The sequence below is a fragment of the Nicotiana tabacum genome, chromosome 10, assembly GCF_000715075.1.
Source record: "Nicotiana tabacum cultivar K326 chromosome 10, ASM71507v2, whole genome shotgun sequence".
NCBI classification, from domain to species: Eukaryota; Viridiplantae; Streptophyta; class Magnoliopsida; order Solanales; family Solanaceae; genus Nicotiana; species Nicotiana tabacum.
In genome coordinates, this window is record NC_134089.1 from 50,784,011 (window position 1) to 50,800,789 (window position 16,779).

A 16,779-nucleotide genomic window follows, 5' to 3' on the forward strand; every position below is an offset into this window, starting at 1 on the left:
CCTCCTATGAGCCTTGCTTTGGGACCTTGAGTTCCCTTTGAACTTGGACATTCGAGGGTTGGCCCTTCCACACTGCACTGTAACTCAATTCTGCAATATATTTGGGTGTAAGCACTGCCCGGAGTCCACTTGAGACTCTTAGGGAACTCTGACACATCCCAAATAAGAGAAAGGCTTTGGAAATTTGATCTTCGGAGTTGGTTTACTTCATGCTTCAGACAGAAGTCTAAATCAGGCTCCTTGGTTGGAATTTTAAGTTTCTGATGTAATTTTTATTCATTTTCTCGGGCTATAATAATTTGTAATAACTTATGGGGGTTTTAGTGAAAAGGGGAGGGTCAATCATACATGCAAAAGGGGTAGATATCATGTTCATAGGGAGTTGTTATATTTCTGCACTCATATCCTGCTTACAGTTGTCGCTTCTGCATTTCATATGTAGAAACCATGTCTATAGGTTTCTGTACTTCTGCATTTCATAGAAATTATGTCTATAGGTTTCTGCATTTCATATAGATTCTATGTCTATAGGATCTACATTTTCACGTAGAAACCATGTCTATATAGGATCTGCATTTTATATAGAAAACATGTCTATAGGTTCTGCATTTCCAAACGCTGCATATCATATAGATAACATGCCTATAGGACTTCCTGAATTCAGCATATGCATCTATCACTATGCAAACGGTTTATAGGTTTAAATAACAATCAGCATTCTAGATACCATGCCTATAGGACTTCTACACTTCTATAAATGTTTAAAAATCAATAACGCCTAGAAAGCATGCCTATATGAGTAATCAACCAAATCTGAATCGTCTATGTAGGCATGTGATTTTTGACCCTCCCCAAAAAATTTTATATTTTAGCGTAAAATATTTAATTTAGGCGTAATATAGCTATTTCAACTCATTTTTACTCTTTTACTTTATTTTGTTACAAGAAAAATAAAAATCACAAAAAAATATTTTAGTTTTTCATAATTTTTTTAAAAAAATAATATAAAAATGGTACCTTATTTTTATCTTTATATAATTTCAAAAACACAAAAATAGTTTCATGTTTAGTTTAATTAATTAGGATTAGCTTTGGATGGTGTAGTATTTTTATCTTATTTTAAAAGGAGTCAATTAAGGTGTTGGATCACAATTTTAAGAGTTTTAGAGTCAGTTCTTGGCCCAATTCGGATTAGTCCATTAAGCCTAGGGACTCTTCTAGACTCTTCTTTGGAACAAAAAAAACAAATAAAGAAGACCCCAAGGACTTAACACAAAAAACCTAGGGACTAATGGGAAAAATACACAAAAATACACCTAAACCTAGACTCTACCTATAAAGAATGCTTAAAAATCTAAAAAGAAAGGGAAAAGGGCTGAAGGAAGAAGGCATACACACAAAAGCTGCGCATCAAATACAGGACCCCTCCCCCCCCCTCCCCTACCCTCGGATCGTCTTCTCCGACCCCCTCTCGCCTGTTCATTTTCTTCAGCAACAGCAATACAAGAACGGCCACCTTATCTAACCCTCGTTCTTGTTTACCCAAAAGATAACATGAAAGAAAGAAACCCTTCTGCTTCTACACTCCATCGACAACCAGCCCTCAACTTGTGATTTTCCTTCTCATATCGAAATTCATGGAGGCGAGCTGCTCGACCTTGTTTTGAAGTCGAGCATTTCAGTCCAAAGTCCAAGAAATCGAGCCGAGGTGTCCGTCGTAGCCGAGTTTGAAGAGGTTTGGTCGAGTTTCGTTGAGGCTCCGGCGAAGCATTCCATTTTTCTATTCGAGGTTCTCATTCGTCGCCGATCGAGATTATTCGACGTCGATTCCGATTCGAACCCTACTGCTGCTCGAGGTTAGAGTCTAAGTTCCAGGCTGGCTTCGTCGGGGTTCGGATTAGTAATTCGTTTGTTTTGATTTGCTGTTCTTGAGATCTTTTTTCACTGTTCATGGAGGAAAATACGCCGCAATAAAGGTTCATTTTCCTTTCTGATATTGTTCTTCTCGCTAATGTTTTGGATCGCTTCGTATTTGATTTAATTTGTATGATTCAGATGATTTTTGTTTATTAGTTTTCTGTGTTGGGACATTACTCTGATTATTACATTGAATTTTCCTTTAACTTCGGATTTTCATCACTACTTTATTGTTAAAGTTTTGTTGAATATGTGATTTCACAATTAATGGTAGCCTTGTAGTGTCGAAATTAGATAATAAAATAGAGCTGTCACAAATTGAGTGGATCTTTCTAAATGATCATAAAGTCTATTTAATCCAAAAGCAAGGCTTCCCGATAGTTATTTTTTGAAAAGAAAGATTAAAACATAAAATCGGAAGGCAAAACTTTGGTACTTAATGAGAGAATATGGCATCACAAATAGTTGTCTGCAACCTGTTAGAAACGGCCTTGGCCATGTGGTGGAAATCCTTTTTCATTGCAGATTCATTTAGCAAGCTTGAAGGCTTGTTCTTCTTCTCGGTTTTCTTTGTAGCAAGCAACACAAATTGATCTTTGCCTCTAGTTGGATAGTCACAGTTTTGTTGTAGTTTCGAATTTGCCCGCTTAGTTATTTGCTCGTATGTTTACTCGAATTGGTCATAGCTGAACATGATTTCGTCACGGTATAGAAATTGGATTGCTGAACTACGTCAAATTAGATTAAAGGGACTCGGGTGTGCATTTCATGTGACCCAAATCAAAATCTTAAAATGTTGACTAAATGAGTTTAAGATTGCGGGTGCATTTCATGTGGCGCGATCCAAAGACATGTTTTAAATGACGTTCAATCTTCTTCACAAATTAATTAAAAGCGGTCAAAAGCTTAAAATGGCATCATAGGTTAAAACGTGTTTCTAGAATCAGAGAGTTAAGCCGAATATAACAGTTGAGCGACCGTGCTAGAACCACGGAACTCGGGAATGCCTAACACCTTCTCCCGGGTAACAGAATTCCTTACTCGGATTTCTAGTGCGCATACTGTTAAATAGAGTCATTCTTTCCTCGATTCGGGATTTTAACCCGGTGACTTGGGACACCATAAATCTCCCAAGTGGCGACTTTGAATTTCTTAATATAAATAATTCCGTTTCAATTGTCCTTTAATTGGAAAAACTCCTTATATACCCTTTTCGGGGGTGTAGGTAAAAAGGAGGTGTGACAGCTCTAGCGAATCTACTGGGGATCGAACCCAGAATCTCAGGTTCAGGGTTCAAGAATTCGAGCTTAGAATAATTGTTATAGTTGGCTTTATCCATTATCTGAATTTGTTACATGATTTGGGCCTAATGTGCTAATTGATTGCTTTTACCGCTTTGATATTTCGTGAATTTTATATAAACTGTTGTGAAATCCCTCTTTTCTCTGAGTTTTCTAAATCATGAATAAGTGTGCACTTTGTGTGACTTCTTTTCTGTTAGAGTCATATTTCAAATTTAGAACGAGGTTCGGACAAGTTGCAAAGCCGGTGAAGCTTCTGTATTCCCGGTACGCTTCCCCCCCCTCGGCTCGAGCTGTCCGCTCGGGTAAGCTAGGTCTAGAACAAATAAACCTAGGTTTTTAAACCTAGAAAAACACAGCCTCATGCCGGATCCCTAGTAGGAACGTTTGTCTGCATCACGTGCATTTGACTTAGGGGACTCAACACAGGGGTTGGGTCCGTCTAGGACAGGTATACCCCAGAAAATAAAAGACCATCCTGATGCATCTTATATGCTACATGTTGCATTTATTCAAGGGTAAAAGGGTCATTTGGCGGACCAATATTAGTTGAGGGCGAATGAAAAATGAAAGAAAAGAAGAAAAAAAAGAAAAAAAGAGAAGGTGAAGTGTGAAGATAAAGCGAGTTGGGCCCAATTATGTTGTTAAGAAAAAGCTTGAAAATTCAAAAAAAAAAATTGCACTTTTTCATCATTTGTCGAAAATCAGAAGAAAAAAAAGAGAAAAAGAAAATCCAAAAAGATTTTGCATGTTTCGTCATTTTTCAAGAAAAACCAAGAAAAAAATGTGATTTCTATAATTTAGTGGTTTTTTTTATTATTCTCGCCCGTATCCAATCTGCCCAAACTACGCATACCTGATTCTCGTCTTTCAGGACGTGATACGTAGGCAACCCACATAGGGTCCGGTCTTCCTAGTAAATCTTAGGTTCTTGGCTTTGCGTGGTCTTAGCCAAATTTTGCACTTCTAGCCACCTTTTGGCCAAATAAGCCATTTTGCAAAAATAACCGCAACCATGTCTTGCATGTGTCTAGTATGGAATGTTATTGTCTCACATAGTGTTGGTTTAAGTTTTCTTATACAGGTGTGGATTTACTTACTGGAATTTGGGCATGACAGATACCCCAGGATCACTGCATTCAGAAGTTGCTCGAGGAGTCATTTTATATTTTTGAGTCAATTGTTCATGTTTTACTTTCTAGTCATGTATAGTAGTATTCGGTCTTTTAGGTGATGTTAGAGTTTGTAATAGTCTAGTTAAGTTTGCCTAGTCTTTTGTTATTGTATTCCTTATTTGGTATTTGGAAATGTGTTACAAGTCAAAAACAAAAAACAAAAAAAAAACAAAAGAAATTTTGCGTTTCTATATTTTCGTTATAAGTTTTCTTTAGAATACTAATTCTATAAATGAAAACAAATTTCCTTTGAGGTTGTTTTTCCTTTAGTCAATTAATATCAAAATAAAAATTGCTTTTATATTTCCTTTAGTATATTAAGACCAAAAATTAAAAAAAAAGAATTTTCTTTAGTACATCTTTAAAGGTTTTCTTTTAAGATATTAAATCCAAAAATCCAAAAAGATTTTCTGTTGAAGTTTTTCTTTAGGAAATTGATGAAAAATGACTTGAAAAAAAAATCTTTTATTTTTATTAGAACTTTAGAATATTGTACATATAAGAAAAAGAAAACAACAATACTTTTTCTTTGGTTTATTTTCAGAGTTTCTTCCTTAGGTAATCAAAAGTTCAAATCCAAAAATAGTTTTTTTTATCTTTTTCATTTCTTGTTTTGAAGTCTTTTCTTCAGGATATCAAGTGAAAATTCAAAATATTTTTCTTTGGTATAGCCTTTAGATTTCCTTCTTAAAAAAGAAAAAAAATCAAAAAAATATTTTTTTTCTTGTAGGGATTTTCTTTAATAATTTCCTATAGAGTATTTGTTTCAAAAAAGAAAAAATATATGCTTGTTAAGCTTGAGTTTAAAATAGGTTATAGAACATTAAGTTTAGAAAATTCGAAAAAAAGATTTGCTTCATTTATTTCTCTTTTCTCAGCAGAGTAGTCATTAAGGTAAAAAGAAGAAGAAAATGAAAAAGAAAACGTTAGTTTATGTGCTTTACCCTCGATCTTCCCGAACTGCGCAAAGATCTGATTCATGCGGCGTCATGATACGTAGGCAACCTACATAGGGTTTGATTGAATCATTTTTTTTATTTATTAAAAGAAAAGAAAAAAAAAAAGAAAAAAGGGGGGTGGAATTATGGGAAGTAAGAAATGAGAGGAAAGAAAAGAGCGATAATCAGAAAGAAAAATGAGCGAGCTAAGAAGTCCTAGAAAAACAAAGAAAAGAGAGGTTGAAATGAACAAATTGGGATGATGCCAACTGACCTTTGTACCCTCGAAGTCATTTTAGAACCGATAATTGTGGCTAGGTGCATTGCACATAAAGTGAGATTATCTTATGTTAAATGCCCTAACGCTAACGTGATGGCTTCATTTTGTTATATTCATACCAGAAGGGTGGTTGGTTTGTGGTTTTTAAGTGGTAACTCTTCTCTACAACACAAAGTCAAAAGGCAATGGCAGACAACAACAGAACTGAGTTGGTTGATACCGGTGCCCGAAAGCAGTTGGTTGAACAGGATAATGGGTTGGCTGAAGAGGTAAAGATATTGAGACAACACATGGCGGACATGTATCAGGCTTGGATGACTGGGAAGGCACCACCCCCGCCACCACCTAGCTTCATAAATGTTGCCCTTACCCAAACACCGGTCACAGTGCCAGATGATCGCCCATACTCTCCAGATCCACCCGCTTATCATGGCTTTCCCAACCACCCTAGTAGCTTCGTTACTCATCATCCAATTACCTTTCCCAAAAATTGTCCTCCTGTCTTATCCACTATCCCCGACAATGAATACTCACTCAAAGCTCATAATGCCCAATATTACCACTCAGAGGTTGCCCACAAGGTCCCCAACTTATACAAGCAGGGTCCGCGGGATAGGCCTCATGTTGTAAATGAAGAGTGCACAGGAAGAAAAGGGCAAGATGGGATACCCAGGAGGCTGAAAGGCATAGAACAATCCTTAAAGAACAAACAAGGAAAGGGAGACAAGGGTAGCATGGTTTACAAAGAACTGTCTGTGTCCCTTGACGTTCGCCTGCCCGCGGGGTTCAAAGTGCCAAGATTCAACTTGTATGATGGGTGTGGAGATCCGGTAGCCCATTTGAGGGATTATTGTAGTGAAATGAGAAGTGTTGGCGAGAAAGATGATTTGTTGATAGCGTATTTCAGTGAGAGCCTGACCGGGGCAGCTTTGGAATGGCATAATCGTCAAGATGTTGGTAAGTGGCCTACATTGGGTGACATGGCTCAAGATTTTGTTCAATACTTTCAATACAGATTAGGTGTTACCCCAAACCGCTCCTCCCTATCTAAAATGGAAAAGAAGCCGGAGGAAAGCTTTAGGGAGTTTGGGCTCAGATGGAGGGAGCAAGATGCTCGAGTCAATACCCCGATTGGTGAAGAAGAAATGGTTGAGCTTTTCCTACAAGCCCAGGGGCTCACCTACTTCAGTCATTTGATCCCAGCCTTGGGAAAGCCTTTCAAAGATGTGTTAAAAATAGGGGAGCTAGTGGAAGAGGGAATCAAGTCACGCAAAATCATGAGTTGTTCGAAAGACATTCAGAACACCCCAGTAAGCTTGGGTGGAAGAAAGAGGAACAGAAAAGATGATCCGATGGGCTTTCCCGATCAACACTTCCAGCCTCGACATCATCCCCGTGGATATCCTTGTGCGCCAGATGATCCTCCCCAATAACACTTCTCTCCACGGAACTCCCAAAATCGTACATCACTTTCCCAGTACCCAGCTCCACAAAATGCCTATCCTCCCCCACGAGCCTACCAAAAACCTCCTGGATCAGGTTTCCGGCCCAATCAAACATTTAAGAATGAGAGGTTGCTGAAAAAAGAAAAGGCTTTCACCTCTACTGGAGAATCATACGCCAGTTTGTTCCGAAAGTTGAAGCAATTGGACATGTTGAAGTCGATTCATATAAAAATGCCAAACCCTCTATCAAAGAAGTTTGATTTTTCTCAAAGGTGCGCATATTGCTCAGATGCCCAGGGGCATGACATAGAGAAGTGTTGGAATCTAAAGAGAGTAATTCAGAAGCTTATTGATGCAGGTGACATTGTCGTGCAAAATCCAGATGCAGTAGACACTAGCCAAAGTCCATCGCCTGTTCGTAATGAGATGCATATGGTGAGTATGATTTGTTTTGAAAAGGAATATGAGAATTCTTCTGAGATCCCTGAAGGTCCACGCGCTGCAAAGCTTTCAGTGCTATCAGAGGTTGATCTTAAGAATGAGCCAGCAAAGGGAACCCAAAAGCAATTTATTAAGAACAATGTGATGGAGGTTTGTGAGGGTCATAGTAATGTTGATGCGGAATTCAATGGCTAAGATGCCGAGCTTGACAATTGGAAAGACACTTATTTCTTGGTTAGCCAGGGAGGAGTTTTGATGGTTTATTTTGTTGTCATTTCTGTTGTTCGGGTTATTTCAAGGTTGTAATTTGGATATTGTCTTGTGACTCAAACCCTTCTATCCTTTTATTTTGCCTAGTTTATTTAGTCATAGTAGCCCGTTTAGTGTTGCTCTAGGTTTGTAACCCCAGTTTAGTTTGTTTATTTTGTTGTCTAAACCATTTCACCATCTGTCTAATGCAATTTATGTTTTCTGTAGTTTCTAGTCATTTTCATTTAGTTCCCTTTTCTTTTTATAGTTCTTTTCCTGATTGACTCTAGTGACATAACATGCACGCGTAATTCTCAACCTGGTTTTAAAAATCAATTTAGTCACGAAGCAATGAAACAATGTTGAAAATATAGGGACATTTGAGGGAAATAACTGAAGGCATTTTGAGACCACTCCAAGCCCGAATTGTGTGAAACTAGGGCAGATAAAACATAAAAATACACTATTAAAATGCATCATGCTGCATCGGGTGAAGATAACGGCAAGTTTGCCCCAAATTTGTAGGGGGTCGTTCGTGGTAGTGAGAGTGAGAGTGTTGTCCAATGGTGCTTTGTATGTAACAGATGTAGAAGGCGAATGTGTGGATATGGTCATCAAGTCTGGCACAATCAAAAGATGTTACGAATGTTTTCCTTGGTTTGTTTAATTGTGTTGTTTGTACTTGGCATGTTTTGAAGATTGGAATGACGAAGGCATTTTGTTCTGCTATCTAAACACCTTATCCTTCGTTACCCCTTTGAGCCTTATTTATTTTCTTTCATACCCCTCTTTCGGAATTAGTAGCAAAGAGCAGAAATACAAGCGTGAAAGATAAGTAAAGGAAAAGGAGAAAAGAAAAGAACGAAAAGGGAGAGAAGAAAAATGAAAATCAAAAAAAAAGAAAAAAAGGAAAAAAAGAGAAAGAAAAGAATGAAGAGAAAAAAGAGAAAAAAGAGAGAAGAAAAACAACAAAAAGAGAACAAGAAAGCAAAAAGAGAAAGAAAAGAAAGAGAAAAGAGAAAATCACAACAACAAATTAATTCCTATGTCATGAACTACGTTTGACCTGATTCCTTTTAAGGATACGTAGGCAGCCTCACGGTTCGGTCTCATCAAAATAAAAATCCAAAAGTCCCAAAGCAAGAATTGGGGCAGAAGTTGTGGTTGTTATAAGAAATCTGATTCCGAAAGTTGTAATTTTGAACACATGTGAATTGTTGTGAGCCTTTGATATCCTTTCTTTTTAACCCTATCCAAAAGCCCACGTTACGGTCCAAAGAAAGACCTTCTGATCAGTCTTCGAGAGATGCCAAGTCAAGCAAGGAGAGGTAATTCATATCAGGGGCAACACTCTGGTCCAAGCAGAAAAATAATGAAAATGAGAGAATCTTATTGGTGAAAACCCTCATGAGCACCGTAGGGCGACGGGAGCTGAGAGAAATCCAAAAATGAGAGAGTCTTAGTGGTGAAAACCCTCACGGGCACCGTAAGGCGATGGTAAGTTGATAGAAAGAACAAAATGAGAGAGGCTTGATGGTAAAAACCCTTCGGGCACTACAAGTCGAATAAGGATTGTGAATTAGATTGGATGATCGGAGCATTGAACCCCAGTTTCACGGTTTAGAAGTATAACAGGAGCTGAACATCAGACTTGCTCAACAGAATAGGCCACAGGTGCATGTCATGGTCATTAGAGTTGGTATCCACATCTTATAGGTTTCTACTTTGTAGTTTTCTTGTTAGGAATCACCTCTTTTTTTTGTCCTTTACTCTGTTCCTTTTGTCTTGTTTACTTCCTCTTTCTGAGTCTGTTTGGTCAGAACAAGTGAGAAATGACTTCAAAATTTGCCACCAGCTTTCCAATTGTACAAAACGGGATCTGGCCAGCACATCAAAGTGGCATAAGTTAGGAAAGAACAATGTGCGCACTGAGTTGGTAACAATCAACATGCTTTGGGATTCATGTGAAATACAAAGGTTTGGTATATACCAATTCATGAACAATGCAACAGATGGAGGGTGTAGGGTGAACAGATCAAAGGTATTTTCTGTGATAATATTGACAAAGAAAGTGGTTAACCAGTGACAAGCAAGGTCTTCCAAGCAGAAATCAAAGTTATCATGGCAAGTGAAGGAGCAATAGACCTCAAGGCCAAGGCTAGTGGTTTAAGGCAAGAAAGAACAACATACGTACTGAGTGGGTGGCAATTGACGTACTTTAGGATTCATGTGAGGCACAAAGGTCTGGTAAATGTCAGTTTATAAGCAATACAACAGATAGAGGGTATTGAGTTTGAAAGGAGAAGAGGTATTTTTTGTGATAAGGATGATAGAGAAAGTGGTTAATCAATAAACAAGCAAGGTCGTCGAGTGGAAATCAATTATCATGGGAAGTGAAGGAGAAATCTCCCTCAAAGTCAAGGCCACAAACCAACCACCACATTTTAAACTGACAAGATTTTTCTTTGATTGAAACAGGGGCAGAAAATTTCGTTTGTTTCGGAGAAACCCTCTGCAAGGAAAGGCAAGCACCAGACAGGTTTGACCGTAAATTTTTAGGACCCTCCTGGAAAATGGAACCTAGTTTAAATTCAAAACAATCATGAGTAGCATAATCTAGCATAAATGTAACCCCAAGGAATATAAGTTGGCTTCAAAGTTTGCATGTTTGAGATAGTATTCAAATAAGAGTTGTCAGGACCCTCATGAATAATGGGACCTAGCTTTAAAATTCCCATTGGATAACAAAATCTAGCGTAAGTTCTGGTGTAGGGTAATATAATTTAGCCGTGAAATTATCATTCTTAAGATAAAACTTGACTTTTGATTTTCAGGAACCTTCTGGATAATGGGACGTAGTTTAAAACTGGCTTGCATAACAAGATTTAGCGTAAGTAATACCTTTAGAAGATATAACTTAGATTTAAAATTGTCGTTTAGTTAAGAGTTGTTAGGACCCTCCTGGATAATGGGGAGTAGTTTAAGACCTTCTTAGATAACAAGATTTAGCGGAAGTCATGCCTTTAAAAGATAAAGCTTAGATTTAAAATTGTCTTTTAGTTAAGAGTCCCCTGGATAATGGGACCTAGCTTTCAAATTCTTAGTAATATTATTCAGTTTAACACTCACATATGGGCCCAGCTACCAAACTGGGGCAGGAAATTTTCTTTATTTTGTCTATTTTTTTTTTTTGAAATCAGGTACCCGCCTGGAGAGCAGGGAATACATTCAAGTCAGAAGTCAGGAGCCCGGCTGGAGAGCAGGGATACATTGATGTTCAGCAATCAGGAGCCCGCCTGGAGAGCAGGGAATACATTTCAAGTCAGCAGTCAGGAGCCCACCTGAAGAGCAGGGAATGCATTTCAAGTCAGCAATCAGGAGCCCGCCTGGAGAACAAGGGAGTACAATTCAAGTTTTAGCTTTCAAGTTCTTATTGATATTTGGTAATATGAGCCGTTTTACACTTACATATGTGCCTAGATACCAAAACTGGGGCAGAAAAATTTTCTCTGTTTTTGTGTATTTTGTTGAAGTCAGGAGCCCGCCTGGAGAGCATGGAATACATTTCAAGTTAGCAGTCAGGAGCCCGCCTGGAGAGCAGGGAATACATTTCAAGTCAGCAGTCAGGAGTCCGCCTGGATAGCAGGGAATACATTTCAAGTTAGGAGTCAGGAGCCCGCCTGGAGAGCAGGGAATACATTTCAAGTCAGCAATCAGGAGCCCACCTGGAGAACAAGGGAGTATAACTCAAGTTTTAGTTTTCAAGTTCTTATTGATATTTGGTAATGTGGTTCGTTTTACACTTACATATGTGCCCAGATACCCAAACTGGGGCATAAAAATTTTCTTTGTTTTTGTCTATTTTGTTGAAGTCAGGAGTCCGCCTGGAGAGCAGGGAATACATTTCAAGTCAGCAGTCAGGAGCCCGCCTGGAGAGCAGGGAATACATTTCAAGTCAGCAGTCAGGAGCCCGCCTGGATAGCAGGGAATACATTTCAAGTTAGTAGTCAGAAGCCCTCCTGGAGAGCAGGGAATACATTCAAGTTTAGTAATCAGGAGCCAGCTTGGAGAGTAGGGAATACATTCAAGTTTAGCAATCAGGAGCCCGTTTGGAAAGCATGGGAATATAATTCAAGTTCAGCAGTCAGGCGCCCACCTGGAGAGCAAGGAAATACAGTTTGAGTTCAACAATCAGGCATCCACCTGAAGAAAAGGAAAAGCATCTCAGATTGCAAATCAAGTCAGCAACCAAAGAATCTTACGGCAAGAATGCGAGTCAACACTCCGAGGTGATCAACATAAGTTAGTCACAATAAAGAAAAAGAGAGAAAGGCAAGAAGTGAATCCAAATGCAGAAGTTGATGGAAGATGTGAACTGCTTAAGACATGGTGGAAGTCACAAGCACTACATGTCCGGTCTTGATCCAAAAAGCTGAAGAAGAACGAGCTAGCACCTGTAGCTAACAAGCGCCAAGGTTCAAGTCTAAAGTCTGCATGAAGAACCATTCAAGACTCAAGATCAAGCTTCAGAAGACTTATAGATAGGAATCTTGTAAATCGTAGTTGAAAGGACTAGTTAGTCTTTTTCAGTTGATTTTTGATGTAATAACAGGAACCGCGGACCGGAACCTCGGCGGAACGACACCTCGACTGGCTTTCCACCTCGGTACTCCATCATCTCACTCACCTCTGAACTACACGTGGCCTGATTCCTTTATAGCCAAGGATATGTAGGCAACTTAGATACCAGGGCTCGGTTACATTCCCCTTTTCTTAGTTTTAGTCCCTCCAAATAAGAATCGGGTCAAAAAACCTGTCTAGTCATTCTTTGTCTGAAAACTCTTCGCGTTTCCAGTCAAAGAGGGGCAGCTGTAGACATGTGATTTTTGACCCTCCCCAAGATTTTTTATATTTTAGCGTAAAATATTTAATTTAGGACTAATATAGCTATTTCAACTCATTTTTACTCTTTTACTTTATTTTGTTACAAGAAAAATAAAAATCACAAAAAAATATTTTAGTTTTTCATAATTTTTTAAAAAAATAATATAAAAATGGTACCTTATTTTTATCTTTATATAATTTCAAAAACACAAAAATAGTTTCATGTTTAGTTTAATTAATTAGGATTAGCTTTGGATGGTGTAGTATTTTTATCTTATTTTAAAAGGAGTCAATTAAGGTGTTGGATCACAATTTTAAGAGTTTTAGAGTCAGTTCTTGGCCCAATTCGGATTAGTCCATTAAGCCAACGGACCCTTCTAGACTCTTCTTTGGAACAAAAAAAACAAATAAAGAAGAACCTAAGGACTTAACACAAAATACCTAAGGACTAATGGATAAAATACACAAAAATACACCTAAACCTAGACTCTACCTATAAAGAATGCTTAAAAATCTAAAAAGAAAGGGAACAGGGCTGAAGGAAGAAGGCATACACACAAAAGCTACGCAGCAAATACAGGACCCCTCCCCCCCCCCTCGGATCGTCTTCTTCGACCCCCTCTCGCCTGTTCATTTTCTTCAGCAACAGTAATACAAGAACGACCCCCTCATCTAACCCTCGTTCCTGTTTACCCAAAAGAGAACACGAAAGAAAGAAACCCTTCTGCTTCTACACTCCATTGACAACCAGCCCTCAACCTATGATTTTCCTTCTCATATTGGAATTCATGGAGGCGAGCTGCTCGACCTTGTTTTGAAGTCGAGCATTTCAGTCCAAAGTCCAAGAAATCGAGCTGAGGTGTCCATCGTAGCCGAGTTCTAAGAGGTTTGGTCGGGTTTCGTTGAGGCTTCGGCGAAGCATTCCATTTTTCTGTTTGAGGTTCTCATTCGTCGCCGATCGAGATTGTTCGACGTCGATTCCGATTTGAACCCTACTACTGCTCGAGGTTAGAGTCTGTGTTCCAGGCTGGCTTCGTCGAGGTTCGGATTAGTAATTCGTTTGTCTTAATTTGTTGTTCTTGAGATCTTGTTTCACTGTTCATGGAGGAAAATACGCCGCAATAAAGGTTAATTTTCCTTTCCGATATTGTTCTTCTCGCTAACGTTTTGGATCGCTTCGTATTTGATTTAATTTGTATGATTCAGATGATTTTTGTTTATTAGTTTTCTATGTTGGGACATTACTCTGATTATTACGTTGAATTTTCCTTTAACTTCGGATTTTCATCACTACTTTATTGTTAAAGTTCTATTGAACATGTGATTTCACAATTAATGGTAGCCTTGCAGTGTCGAAATTAGCTAATAAAATAGAGTTGTCACAAATTGAGTGGATCTTTCTAAATGATCATAAAGTCTATTTAATCCAAAAGCAAGGCTTCCCGACAGTTTTTTTTTAAAAGAAAGATTAAAACATAAAATCGGAAGGCAAAACTTTGGTACTTAATGAGAGAATATGGCATCACAAATAGTTGTCTGCAACCTATTAGAAACGGCCTTGGCCATGTGGTGGAATTCCTTATTCATTGCAGATTCATTTAGCAAGCTTGAAGGCTTGTTCTGTTTCTCGGTTTTCTTTGTAGCAAGCAACACAAATTGATCTTTGCCTCTAGTTGGATAGTCACACTTTTGTTGTAATTTCGAATTTGCCCGCTTAGTTATTTGCTCGTATGTTTACTCGAATTGGTTATAGCTGAACATGATTTCGTCACGGTATAGAAATTGGATTGTTGAACTACGTCAAATTATATTAAAGGGACTCGGGTGTGCCTTTATGTGACCCAAATCAAAATCTTAAAATGTTGACTAAATGAGTTTAGGATTGCGGGTGTATTTCATGTGGCGCGATCCAAAGGCATGTTTTAAATGACGTTCAATCATCTTCACAAATTAATTAAAAGCGGTCAAAAGTTTAAAATGGCATCATAGGTTAAAATGTGTTTCTAGAATCAGAGAGTTAAGCCGAATATAACAGTTGAGTGACCGTGCTAGAACCACGGAACTCGGGAATGCCTAACACCTTCTCCCGGGTTAACAGAATTCCTTACTCGGATTTCTAGTTCACGGACTAATACAGAGTCAATCTTTCCTCGATTCGGGATTTTAAACCGGTGACTTGGGACACCATAAATCTTCCAAGTAGCGACTCTAAATTTCTTAATATAAATAATCTCGTTTTGATTGTCCTTTAATTGGAAAAATTCCTTATATACCCTTTCCGGGGGTGTAGGTAAAAAGGAGGTGTGACAGTCTATCTCGCTTATAAGTCTAAAAATCAATAGTAGCATTGCTTAATATTTGCAGAACTTATGTTTTCTATAACTAATAAGTCCTCTTCTCTAGAATCAGTATACTTCTGCATTAATAGATATCGTGCATATAGGTTTCACCTAAGCAAGCCATAAGGTTAATTAGCTAGCTGAATCAGACTTCATTAATTACAACCAGCAGGCAGGTCTGATTCAGATTTCTTATCTGAAGTATGTAATAAATCAGTCTGCCTCATTCTTTTAAGTTTAATTAGACCATAATCAATACGTGCAAGACATGCTAAACAATTTGTATTTAAGTTGAGGAGTCTTGTTTGAGCCTTTAACTATTATATGTTTCCCCATAACTACTCTACGTGTTTTTGATTGTCGCCTTAGATTTTGTCTTTTTAAACCCAAAAGCCCAAATCTCCCTTCCCTTTAGGACTAGTAGTCCCAAATGCCTCTAGGACTGATAGGATTGGGGCGGGTAATAGCATGAAATAAGTAATGAAACTATTCTGCGCTTTAATACCTTAACGGGGTGGGAAAGGGTAGATATGGATATGATGACCGGTGCGCTAATACCACGTGTAACCCCTCTTTTGAGGAGTGATTACCGGGTATTGTATTGATGTGATCCATATTATTTGTAAACCTAGGACCCCCCCTCCTTTTTTCTTACTTGTTTGCTTTATTTTCAGAACTCTTTTAACTACTTTAACATCAACTTTTCTCTATTTTATCTCAACTTCAACTACTTGCAACCATTATGTGAAAACCCTTTTTGTATTGGAAACCCTTACGTGTCTATTTGTTGTTCGCACTTAAAGTCACAATTGTAATATGGCAGGGAACCGCACTAGTGGATCTTGAGGGGTGCCTAACACCTTCACCTCGAGATAATTTCTAGCCCTTACCCGATCTCTGGTTTTCTAAATCAAAATCCTTCTTAGTGTCCTAATGCACTTTAATCATTAGGTGGTGACTCTTCAATCCAAACCCAATTCCCAAAAGGGAACGAGTTGTCCTCCAAAATGTCATAAACCCGATTTTGCGAGAAAAAGGGGGCGCGACAGTCCATGTGCCTCGAGAGCAAAACAACGAGGTTGATGCCCTCACAAACTTAGGATCATCTGTTGAGGAGAACGACCTACACCCTGGGGCTGTCGTCCAGCTATCTAAATCAGTAATCAAGGAAGGTCATGCGGAGATTAATTCCACCAGTCTAACATGGGACGGGAGAAATAAATACATTGATTACTTGAAAGACGAAAAATTGCCCGAGGACCCAAAGGAATCGAGGGCCCTGTGAACCAAAGCAGCTCGATTCTCTCTCGATGAAAGCAAGACTTTATACAGAAGAAATTTTGATGGCCCCTTGGCCGTATGTCTGGGGCCAGGGGATGCAGATTACGTACTCCGAAAAATTCACGAGGGCATCTGCGAAAATCATTCCGGAGCTGATGCCTTGATCCAAAAGGTAATCAGAGCAGGCTACTATTGGGAAAGCATGGAAAAGGACACCAAAGAATTCATCCGGAAATGTGACAAATGCTAGAGATTTGCCCCAATGATTCACCAACCCGGTGAACGGCTGCACTCAGTCTTATCGCCATAGCCGTTCATGAAGTGGGGGATGGACATCGTCGGCCCCCTGCCAATGGCACCAAGTAAGGCTAGATTTATTTTATTTATGACTGATTGTTTCTCCAAATGGGTGGAAGCGCAGGCCTTCGAAAAAATAAGGGAAAAAGAAGTCATCAGCTTCATCTGGGAACACATCATGTGCCGATTCGGGATTCCTTCCGAGATAATGTATGATAATGGGAAACAATTC